Below are 11,654 nucleotides of genomic sequence, written 5' to 3' on the forward strand. Positions count from 1 at the left end.
GTGATAATTTTTTTCTCCTAGGTTCTTTTGCTGTTGTTCAGAAGTAGGAGCTGTGAAGGACTTGATCCAGATTAGGATCATAGTGCACAGGCAGGGATGGGTTTTGACACCTCCACATTACTTTGCTGCTGAAAATTCTGCCCTTCAATGCTGATATTTGTCCTCAAAGGTGGTACTACAGCAAATGGCACCTTTGGGGAGAAACAGCAGTTTCAGAAGGGCAATTAAGGTGGGAGAACCAATTGGTGGACAGAAACAATTTGCCTCCCTACAAATTCTATTTCTAAACAACAAACAATATAACAAGAGTAGGAGAAACAATCACACAGCAAACATACTATTTATTTAGGGACTGCCTACTTGTAGTGTTTTTTTAAAGCTATGTCCATTTTGATAAATTACATCCTCCTTAGGCTGCAAATCTATACCCACTTACTTGGGAATAAGTTCCACTGAACTCTGTGGGACTTCTTTCTGAAGATGATTCTTATTAGTTTTGCTTTTAAAATCATAATAGGGTGTTTTTTTTCTTGAATCACTGGCACAGGCCCTAGTGAATATGTATTAACAATGAGAGGTGTTTTGAAAGTTATTCCTATAGGTGTAATACAATCAAGTCAGTTTTCAATGGAGAGTGGCTTGCAAGTTACATCAATAAACTTTCAATTACTGATAGTGAAGCGTACTCATGAGTCTTTGGTAACAGACTTTGTCAAAAGCTTTTTGGAAGTTCAGGTATATGGAATTTACTATATAACCCTTATCTATATGGTTACTAATATTCTTGATATCAAAGTTTGCAAATAACTTCCCATTGAAGAAGCCATATTGTTTCAACCTTGCTCTGTGTTTAAGCACATTAGTGTTAATATCTCTACCAATTTACCTAAGACGCTCTCAAATGCCATAATTCAATTCCTAGAAATTGGTGAGACATGTCTATTCTCCAAAACTCTGGCAAATAGGTGGATTTTAATGAAACATATTCACTGCAATTTCACATCTTAAGTGAATGCCATCTCTCAGTGACTTGCTAACTAAATTGTAGTTTAGCTCTAAAACAGGCTTCCTCAACCTCGGCCCTCCAGATATTTTTGAGACTACAATTCCCAGGATCCTTGACCACTGGTCCTGCTAGCTAGGGATCATGGGAGTTGTAGGCCAAAAACATCTGGAGGGCCGAGGTTGAGGAAACCTGCTCTAAAACATTATCCTTTGTGACATCTGTTTGATTGCTGTAATGTATTGTATGTGGGACTGTCTTTAACTACTCACAAACCAGTTAGTAGCCTAGCAGCTGTATTTTGAATTAACTAGGGCCAGTTACTGAGAAGAAACCTCTCTGATAAAGGATTTCAAATGCTCCATAGTGAGTAGCAAACAGGAAGAGTGTCTTCTTAGTGGTGACATCCGGGTCACATAATTACTTTCAAACGCTCACCTGACAAATACACTGCTGTCCTTTTGGCACCAGGCAGAAACTTTTTATTAATCCTGCTAAGTTTTTAGATTTACAGTATTTTAACAGTTGCTTTTATCACCATTTGATTATTTTATATTTAGTATTATGCATGGGAAACACAGAAGAGCAGAATACAAATTCTTTAATAAATGAAACTGACGACTTCTTACAGATATCCTTTCCCAAAACAATGCCTCAGACACGGCCAATTCAACATCCTCTGCAGTGGGGACAGATAAAATAGTGGCTTGTGCTTCTTCTGTACACCTTGGTTTGCCTAAAGGTCTTACTGCCTGGCTGATTTCATGTTCCTGATGTATTTACAGAACAAAGAGACAGAGTCTGAATATTGGTCCTCCTAGGCCAGTACTGTACATGCTGACTGTACAGACTTCTCTGGGGGTGCCAAACAGAGGAGTCCTACCTGGGGACTCGACCCGCAACCTTCCGCATTCAAACCTTGTAGCGCAACGAAGAACTATGCCCCTTGCCCTGCTGGATCAGGCTAGCGGCCCACCTCGCCCAGGACCCCTTTCTCACAGGGACCAAGGAAATGCCTATCGGAAACTCGTAAGTAGGACCTGAGGGGAGACAGCCCTTTCCCGCGCTGTAACGAATATATATGGTTTCTGGTGGTAAAATGAATCCTCCCAAGCCTACCCTCAGCGCTATCGGGTGCCTTGAGAACACTCTACATACACCCAGGCTCACGTGTGTACGTGTGAAGAGGTTTACGAGGCGTGTGGAGGAATAAACCTCTGCCCCTGATGATGTCCCCCCCACCCCCCTCAGGCAGAGAAGGGGTCACAAGGGTGGGGCGGCAGCCTCTCCTGCCCCGTCCAGTCTCCGCTCCCTCATCGTATCACCCAACAAACAAGCTTCCCCAACAGACAACTCCTTTCTACGTCGCCGCCGCCCCCTCCTCCCTCCTCCCTGATGGGGGAGGGGACAACGGAAGATGCCGTTACCTGGCAGTTTGTTTCTTTCCTTGGCCGGGCCACCCCCTGAGTGCGAAGCTCGCTCGCGCACAAGTCAACACTGCGCAGGCTCGACTCCGCCCACTGAGCCTGCCTCCTCCTCCTCCTCCTCCTGCTGCTGCCCTCCCTCCCTTCAAAGTGCTCCGCTCCGCTCACGAGGCTCAGGCACCGCCCACTCCGTCTTGTCTCCTCTGCTCCCTCCGCCTTTCTCTCTTGGTCTTTCTGCGACGAGAGGAAGCAGAGGTTTGGCCGGCGGGAGGAAGGGAGGGCGGAAGAACGTAAAGTTTTAGGGCAGCACGACGCTCTCGCCAATTTCAGCGGCTTGGCAAACCGGAAGTGACGACGAGACAACGGCTCCTCTCTTGAGGCTTCGGCAAATGGCGTCACGCAAAGGCGCGCGTCAGATGGGTCTCTTGCTTTTGCCGAGTTCTCCCTGCAGGGGGCGGTAGATTCCAAGAGAATGAAGGGCTCCGCATTGCCAACGAGATGGCGGCTATTCTGAAGAACCGCAGTTTAGCATAAATACAGGGTTGCCTCTGCTAGGCCTGCTGCTAGTGTTGGCGCCAACTCCAAACTCTCCACAGCCTGTGTAACTTTAACACAAAGGTGGGCTACCGTGTGTATTGAGAGCCACATGCACTGAGGGTGATCTGTAGTGGGGGTACATTTGATGATGGGCTGGATGCATACAGGTGAAAAGTGTTTTTCAACTTAAACTTCTGCACACAATCATAAAGTCATAGGATTGTAGAATTGGAAAGGACCAATCTGAACTCTCTATTATTTGGCCATTCTTAAATTGGGCCAATAGACTCTGTGCAAGGTTTCAGTAAGTTCGAACAAATAGTGTTCATTCATATAAAAATAATTGCCTTCCTGCCACAGCCAACCCCCGCCCCCCTTCTTGTCTACATTGGGAGTGTTAAATATCTACTTGATGAGCACAAGCCAGTTGAGTAGGAATACTTTACTTAAGTGAATAAAATTAGTTGACACAGCCAGATTCTCTTATTTAATTTAGATTTTTCATTGACATGATTTTTTATTGACTTCTATACCATGCCAGGCTAACAGTTGTATTAGTATTGTTTGAAAGCATAATTCATGTCGACAGATACTGCAAAGCTTGGAGAGCCAGTCTAATAGATCTTCTGAGGAGATAAAAAGACCATTGGAAGAATGTCACCTCCAGCATTTTTGCAGCAACAAGTATGTACTTTTACCCATATGTCATTCCAATAGAAGGATATTTGCATTGCTTTGAACATGCCAGATATAATTATAAACTCAAGGTGAGGTTCTGTGAAGCTTGGGTGGAACTAAATTCATTTGAAAACTGGACAGACTGGTTCCAAATACAATAAATGAGGCATAAGCTCATTTATACTATAGCAAGTAGGCCGAGTAAATAAAAGGGAGGCATTTAAAAGATGGGAACGCACTGAAAATAACAGTATGCCACAGCAGAGACCAGAAGTTGCTTTAGATCTTCAAATTGAAGATTAGGTAGGATTGCAGCATAGAAGTCAATGTCAAAATGAGTCTGGAAATAACCCATTAGTCTATGTATCCAATGTGTCTATATCTGTGGGCAGCAGCAACAACATGAAAATAAGGGCTAGGTACTCTGGCTTGGATCCTACAAAAAGTTCAGTGATAATTTTACATTCCTCCCCCCCCCCCCAAAGAGCCTGTCTGGCAGGTTGGGTGGGTGGGTTTCCTGACTTTGCAGAGATTTTTCACGTAGCTTCAGCAGGGAGGATGTGACAAGAAACTTAATTGCATGAGGAAAATTAAGTTATCTTGGAATCCAAGCTATTGCATCCCATTGAAATGAATGGATATTGGGACAAGCACTTGTACAAATTGAACCTTGAGGCAGGCCTATTTTGTATGGCACAATGCTGAAAATCATAGTTGCAAAGTCCTATGTTCCACCAAAAGAGAGGGCCACCTATCCATCAGCGCCCAGCTACGACACTCTTCCACCCTCATGCTAAATCAGCCTCCACAATGCACAACACTGCTTATTAGAAGCAGAGATAAGATGCAGTGTAGAAAGGTGCTTGAAGAGGAAACAGCTATAAATGGCTCCAGCATTGGTGCTCAGGTGTATTCCAGGTTCAGGTCAAGATTGCCTTGATGCCCTTGAGCTACACTCCAACTAGGGCTTGGTCCCAGAGAACTTACTCTCAGTGCTGAGGTTCAGGTCCTAGGTAGCATGTGATTAGAAAGAAAATAGTGTCTTTGATCAGGCACAGATTTCTCTCACCAGTGTGTCATCACACCAAGTCACCACACAAATGGGATGAGATGAAAGGCTCTCAGGTCATGGCTGTGGCTTCCAAAGAAGTCCCATGGCTCCTCATTTTAGAACTTAAGTGTTCCATTTAATAACTGAAGGAAAATCAATTGTGCATATAGATTAGCTATTTGGAGAGAAGGGAAAGAAAAAGAGAGTGCAGAGAAAGGGCCAAGCAGGGGGGGAGAGGGAGAGAGAGTGCCAAAGTGTTGGTATAGGAGGGATCATTCAGTTTGTAGCTTGAATGTTAATTCTTTAAGTGCTAAAGTCCAATACTTGAAAGCCAAGAGAGAGGTGGGTGGAAGTGCTGCTTAGCAACCAGTCAGAGAGGTGTGATGTTTGATGAGTTATCATATGCCCTAATTGGTTGTGTAGATCTGTATGTTTGCTTGAATGCCTCCCTGATATGTACAAGGCCTGAAGTAAGTAAGACAAAATCTTTCTGTTTCTTTCTCCTCAAATTATAGCCTCTATGAGTATGCAGAACACATAGTCCTCACCACTGAGCTAATAACACATAGAGTCATATTTTGAAGACAGAACCAATCTAGATTAAAGTGTTCCACACCTCTTTGCTAAATCTGGCCTAATCAAAATTAAAGAGCAAAGCAAATAAACAAAGCAAACTTTGCCACAGCTGACAAGGAGGGCAGCAGCCTGCAGGAGCCCCAAACAGGCTGGAGCCTGTGGCAGATGGTGACGGGCAGCAGCATGTCAGAAAACAGGTGCAGGATTAGCACCCGGTATGGGTGTGCTGAGGCTGACACCAGTCACCAGAGCATCTCTTCTGGTCTTTTTAAATTAGTGTTCAGTCATGCTACAGCAGACTCAGCAAAGCCATGGTTGAGCCAGCACCACCCGGCACTTCACTTAGCATGTTATCCAGCACAACATGAGGAAAGGGGCTCATCCCGAGTGACTGTCAGTGCATACCAGGTAATTTAAGCTTGGATTAAACTGTTCTGTCGCCCTGGCGCAACAAATCTACTTTTTAAAAAGAAGCACATTTTATGCAGTTAGGAAAGTGTCAGTTGACAAGAGGGGTATAAACACCTAGCAAGCAAATCAGGATGAATGCTCATTATTGTAGAACCACTCCATAAACCAGAACAAATGCTTAGTAAAAAAAAACCCACAGAGATATAATCTAACATCTGTACAAGCATTCCACAAGCAAAACTGGATGAATGCTCAATAAATAGGTGGCCTGAGGGAGAATCTAAAAGGAAACTTTCCCTACTGTTGCCCGTTAAGCTTATAGTAGCAGGCAGGCAGGCACAGAGAGACCAGGTAGGCAGGGGAGGGGGAGAAAGCTGGGTGAGGCCAGGCAGGCTCAAGGCAATAGCGAACAAAGGCTAACTGACACCCGGGGCGGGGGAAACCGCCGGCTGTGCATGTGTTGCGCTGCTAAGTACAGCGCATGCATGCGACACCGCGCATGCGTTGTACATAGCAGTTTTCTGCCAGCACTGCACACGCCACCCAAACACCGTATGGACGGTGGCGGGATCCTCTGCTCATGGCTGCAGTGGTGGTGGTGAGATCCTCTGATTGTGGCTGTAGTGGCGATGGAAGGATCCCACTGCCAACTGTACAGTGTTCGGGCAGCGCTGGCAGCAAACCGCTATGTACAGTGCATGTGCAGCGTCGCTACGTACAGCGCATGCGTGTGGCACCATGCATGCGTTGTATGTAGCGGTTTGCCACCGGCGCCGCTGGAACGCTGTACGGACGGTGTCGAGATCCTCTGCTCGCAGCTGCAGCCGTGAACAGAGAATCCTCTACATGCGGCTGCAGTGGCACGATGGCTGCTTGTGCCACCACGCACGGGGGCGGCGGAGCGAGCACCCCACGGGGTGCCTTGTCACCCCCCAGACATGGCACCCAGGGCGCACCGCCTCCCTGCCCCCCTTGCGACACCACTGGCTCAAGGAGAAAGTGGGGCAGAGGCAGTGGCGGAGCTGCCATGACAGAATGGGGGTCACTGGAGGGCCCTTTGGACAGCACATCCTTAAACCTGGCAGCCCTCCTAGTCAACATATTCCCCCTTATTTCTCCAGAACTGCTAGAGATTTTATTATTCCAATTAAATAAATAAAAAGAATCTGGGCCACATAACGTCCTAACTGGGCAGCAAACAGCATTTCTAGAATCTGGGCAGAACCCAGTTAAAAGGACTGTATTGCAATTTTTCATAGGGTTGCAAAAGATCATTACAGTACTGAGCCCCCCCCCAACACTGTCTCTGGAGAACCATATCCATGAAAGTATAAACACAGAAAAAAAGTTATAGTTGTAATAACTTAAAACCTTTTATTGTATTGTATTTACTTTGCCTTAGAGAAACTAATTGTGGCTGGTGTATTATGCTGCATTTTTTATGCTAGAACGTTAGCTTTAATAATATGATTGTTTTATTGAGCTGTTTTTAAAAGTTACCTGCTGCCTTTTATTGTCACATTTTATGGGAAGAATTGTATTCTTGAAAGGCAATATAGATGTTTATTAAACAAATAAGTGTCACACAGATTGAAGCCACCTTTCGTGGCTTTTTGACTTAGCAATATTTCGAGAAAAGCCCTGCATTTGCAACGCCATGTTCATCAAAATTCAAACATTCTGCAAATAAATTCAAACTAAAAATAGTAAAAATATTGTCCAGGGTTTTTTATACCCATAGTAACCTTGTACTAATTTGAATATACACTATTGCATGAATTTAGGGACCAACCTTATTTTAGAAAAGCAGGTAGTACTTTCTGCAGTATACTGATACAATGTTGCAGATGAAGGGTCTTTCCAGATTGGGATTTTTGTGGCTGTTTTCTGTAATGATGTCTTGACACAATAATAGTGCAGTGGTGGAGGATTTATTTTGCAATAATAGTGCTTTGGTGGTGCTTTTGTTTTTTCTGCAATGCTTCCACATTATTGCTGTCTGGGGGTGGCTATAGTGCAACAAAAGCAGGACAAAAATAAATCACCATTTGTTGTATAAAAGTTTCAGCATTTCAGAAGGAATCATAGAATTGTAGAGTTGGAAGGGACCCCAAGGGTCATCTAGTCCAAACCCCTGCAATGCAGGCATCTCTGCTAAAGCATCCATGACAGGTGGCCATCCATTTTGAAGTTATGGTATGTGCACAGGTTGGAAACGGAGCAGTCTCAAAACATTTCCAGGCACAAAAGGTAGTGAAAGTAGGATTATATGTGGCAGCTGCAATACCAACATGAGCACAGTGCCTCATGAATGCCCATTAGAAAGGCCCTTCCAGATTTCCTATCTTAAAATATTACACTGTTGCAACCATACCTTGTCACCACCAGGTGTCAGGGTGTTTCTGTCACTTCCACATGTCCTCCCACATTGTAAAAACTAGTTGACCAAGTTCTATGACTATTAAAAATAAATGTTACTGTGTTCAGTTGAACAGTTCTTTGGTATGTAAAAACATATTCATATTAAATAACTTCCGCTTTGTATTCCCCCCCCCCATTTCTCCTCCATCAAAGGCTCATTGATGTAGAATAATGGCCCCCACTTGTTTAGACATTCAAGAGTAACACAAAATGTCATGTTCAGATCAGTGGTGGGAAACCAGATGTTGTTGTTTCAATTTATTACCCACCCTTCACCCAAAGCAGATTACAACAATTAAAAATTCAATATCATGTGGGATTACATCTGCCACCATGCCTGACAATTAGCCATGCTGGCCAGGACTGATGGGAGCTGGAGTCTACCAGTATCTGGAGAGTCACAGGATCTGCATGCTTAGTATAGATTAATCCACGATTTCTTAGTTGGTGGGAATGAGAATAAAAGTACTAGCCCATTTCTGATTCACTCTGAAACTGCTAGTGAAAATTTACTATAGATACTCCAGCAAGGCTGCAAACCTGAACACATTTACTAGAATGTAAGTCCTGTTGAATGCATTGGGACACTTTAAAAATCATACATAGTATTGCTCTCTTGAAGTTTAATGACCACGGTCACTTCCAGATGACCTGTTTATTTAACATCCATTCCAATGATAGTGAGGAAATTGTGACATCAGCTGTTACTGAGCATTCATTCTGAGGGATACATAGCCTTGTGTCAAACTATGGCCCCACTATTTCCAGTGCATTTTCCTGTCACCAATAATGGACAGCGTGGCCAGGCAGTGGCATTAACATGACCTCCTGACTTATTGGGAAAGAGAGGGATGAGGCATGGTGCATGTTAGAGAGATTGGCATGGTGCAAATGCACTGACGGAGCCAGCCTGGTGCTCCTGTTGGTGTGTTTGCACCACACTGACCTCCCCACTGCCTTCCTGGTTAGTAGTGACTCAATTGTCAGGAGGTCAATGGAGTACTGTTGACGAGTTATCAGCTACTGCCTGTCGCTTTCCTTACTGCAAAAGTGTGCTGTTGTTTTAATGTAAGAGGGTTTGTTGAGCCAAAGCACCAAATCCACTTTTAATTGTGTAAGCTGAACACATCGGTATGTTAGACAAACAGTTTGGAAACACCCAATAATAATACTTTGAAAAAACACAGAGATCTGTCTTCAAAGAAAAGCCCACATAGAAGTTTCATGTTGTTGTTTTTATTATAAACTATGTTTTAAACTCATGTTTGAGTTACTTATTAAATGATTTAGTGATGAAAGTCTAACTCCAAGTGCATAGAAAGGGGAAAGATGTAAACATGACTGGATCTTAGAAGAACTTAAAAAGTGGTTGCAACTTAAAACACCCACCACGAAAAGCAAGCTCTTTGGGCAAGTTACATTCCCCCAAACCAATGATTTTAGGAGGGGTGTTAGTTTTTCTGGAACTATTTCGAAATAAGTTGCTTGGGAAATGTATTCTGTATTTTCGTTTCCTGCCAAGCAGTTTCCTAGGATGAAAGAATGGTCTTTTCAGATGGCAAGGTTGATGGACCAGTCCTTGCATGCAGCAAGGTTTGTTTTCCAGTAGAGGGAAGAACATGCAGCAAGTTCTTTTCCCTGTACCTGGGCATCTCTACTTGGGTGAAGAATCAGCACACTGGGATAGGTGTGAACAGTCAGCCCTCGATGGAGGTTGTTCCTAGGATCCCTTCCCTAGGCTCTACTGCCAAGTGAATCTTATAAAACAAAATGCATACAGTGGTACCTCGGGTTAAGAACTTAATTCGTTCCGGTGGTCTGTTCTTAACCTGAAACTGTTCTTAACCTGGGGTACCACTTTAGCTAATGGGGCCTCCCGCTGCTGCCGCACCACCACTGTGTGATTTCTGTTCTCATCCTTAAGCAAAGTTCTTAACCCGAGGTACTATTTCTGGGTTAGCAGAGTCTGTAACCTGAGGTACCACTGTACTTAGATAAACTCACAGGCACAGTTTCCAGCTTTAAAAAAATGAGGAGTTTGTGCTTCTGTTGAGAGTCATTTCAGATTATGACACAGTTGCAGAAACATTGCAGTATTGTTGCTTAAGTGCTGCATTTTCTATGAGTTAGGAAGGAATGTTAATACTGTATCAACTATTTGAAACTGGAACTGATCCTACATGTCCATGCTATTTTAAAAGTTATAAGCAAACAAATCATTGCTGCAGTTGCAGGAAACATCCTTACTAATGATCTTATGTTTCATCTTTGATCCCACATATTTTTAATTGCATTGAAAACACTACTGAACTAGCTGCACAAGAGGACATTAAGTTAGTAAACAACTTAATGATTTGGAGCAGTCGGGACTTGCAGTTTCTGGTTAAGAGCAACCACTACTACTCCAAACAGTTGCTAGAGCCTTGGCAGATACGCGGTTGCAAGCTACCCTGTTTTCAAAGTTTGCGTGGGCTTTGCTGGGGCTCCGATGCCTGCAGTGATAGTGAGGGGGGAAATGGAACTGCTTGTTAGTGCAGTGGCCTTTGGTACTCCTGATCGGTGCAAGTTACAAGTAGGTGCCATTAAGTTTAAAGCAATTCATGCCCAGGTAAGTGTGTCTGAATTACAGTTTTGTTTTGTTTTACACATTCTCAGAAACATGCTATACAGAGCAATCTCATACTTAACAACTCAGAAGTCCCAGCAACTGAAATGCAGTTTACTCCCAAATGGATGGATCTGTCAATTTCAGTTCGCTCGATTTCTTCTTTTTCCAATCTTCAATTCAGTCCTCCACATTTCTGCAACAATTTGCATTTAAAAAATTCTTCAAGAAAATACAGCAGCATTTGTGCACATTTCTCCCAATAAACACCTTTTTGTATTCAGGTTTTACATTTATGCAAGCAATTCTCCCTACTGCAATGCACTTTTGTATGATATTTCCAGTAATGCGTTCACTTTAATAGCCTTTCCCAATAGATTCATTTTTGTAAACAGTGTTTGGTTGGAGAATGTCATTGCAAAATTGAATAATTATGAACTTCAAAGGATGGCTGTGGTTTGGTTCACATATTAGTTCCAAAAAATGTATTATTTAGATTCATCTATCTATATATATCTCCTATCATGCTTTTCACACCACTTCATTTTCACAGCAAAAAAAGTTTATTATATTGTAGCTTAAACTAAATGTTGATGAAATCCTCATATCTTCACAATAATTAAAAGTGCCAGAGCCCTGCCCTCTTTTTCATCTGGCTATCCTATTCAGTATCCACACATACACCCCAAAATTGTAACTCTATGTATTTTGGATGGTCTAACCTACCTTTAGTGTATCTCTCTGTATACAGGTTCAAATCATTTTGCATGTAGCATACATGTATTTTCACACATTTTTCCCTCATTTAATATGAATTTGCTGACTTTTGATAGGTCTCCATTGCAAAATATTGATGATGATTGGCTTGCCCTAAAGAACCCCATTTATTGTTGCCATACCCTGAGTCGCTAAAATCGTAACGTATGGATGAATGTGCCGGTTTGCCTT

The 11,654-nt window shown here is 43.1% G+C and overlaps 1 protein-coding gene and 1 long non-coding RNA gene across 3 annotated transcripts in view; one reads left to right on the forward strand and one right to left on the reverse strand.

Moving 5' to 3' along the window:
• The window catches only part of ATG5 (autophagy related 5), a 30,757-nt gene extending 28,221 nt beyond the window's left edge, over positions 1–2,536 (reverse strand). Inside the window, exon 1 of one of the 2 annotated variants that reach the window (XM_053381566.1) lies at positions 2,431–2,536. The gene's annotated coding sequence lies outside the window, so the exon portion shown is untranslated. Of the gene's footprint in view, positions 1–1,632; positions 1,838–2,430 lie in introns of those variants that run through there. The other variant, XM_053381567.1, reaches the window with a different exon arrangement.
• Positions 2,537–2,831: 295 nt separating this feature from the next.
• LOC128410393 (uncharacterized) lies at positions 2,832–11,167 on the forward strand. The gene is made up of 3 exons (XR_008329488.1): positions 2,832–3,045; positions 3,554–3,648; positions 10,757–11,167. It is a non-coding gene; the product is annotated as an uncharacterized LOC128410393 (long non-coding RNA).
• The last annotated feature ends 487 nt before the right edge of the window (positions 11,168–11,654 follow it).

This window comes from Podarcis raffonei, chromosome 3 (assembly GCF_027172205.1).
Source record: "Podarcis raffonei isolate rPodRaf1 chromosome 3, rPodRaf1.pri, whole genome shotgun sequence".
NCBI classification, from domain to species: Eukaryota; Metazoa; Chordata; class Lepidosauria; order Squamata; family Lacertidae; genus Podarcis; species Podarcis raffonei.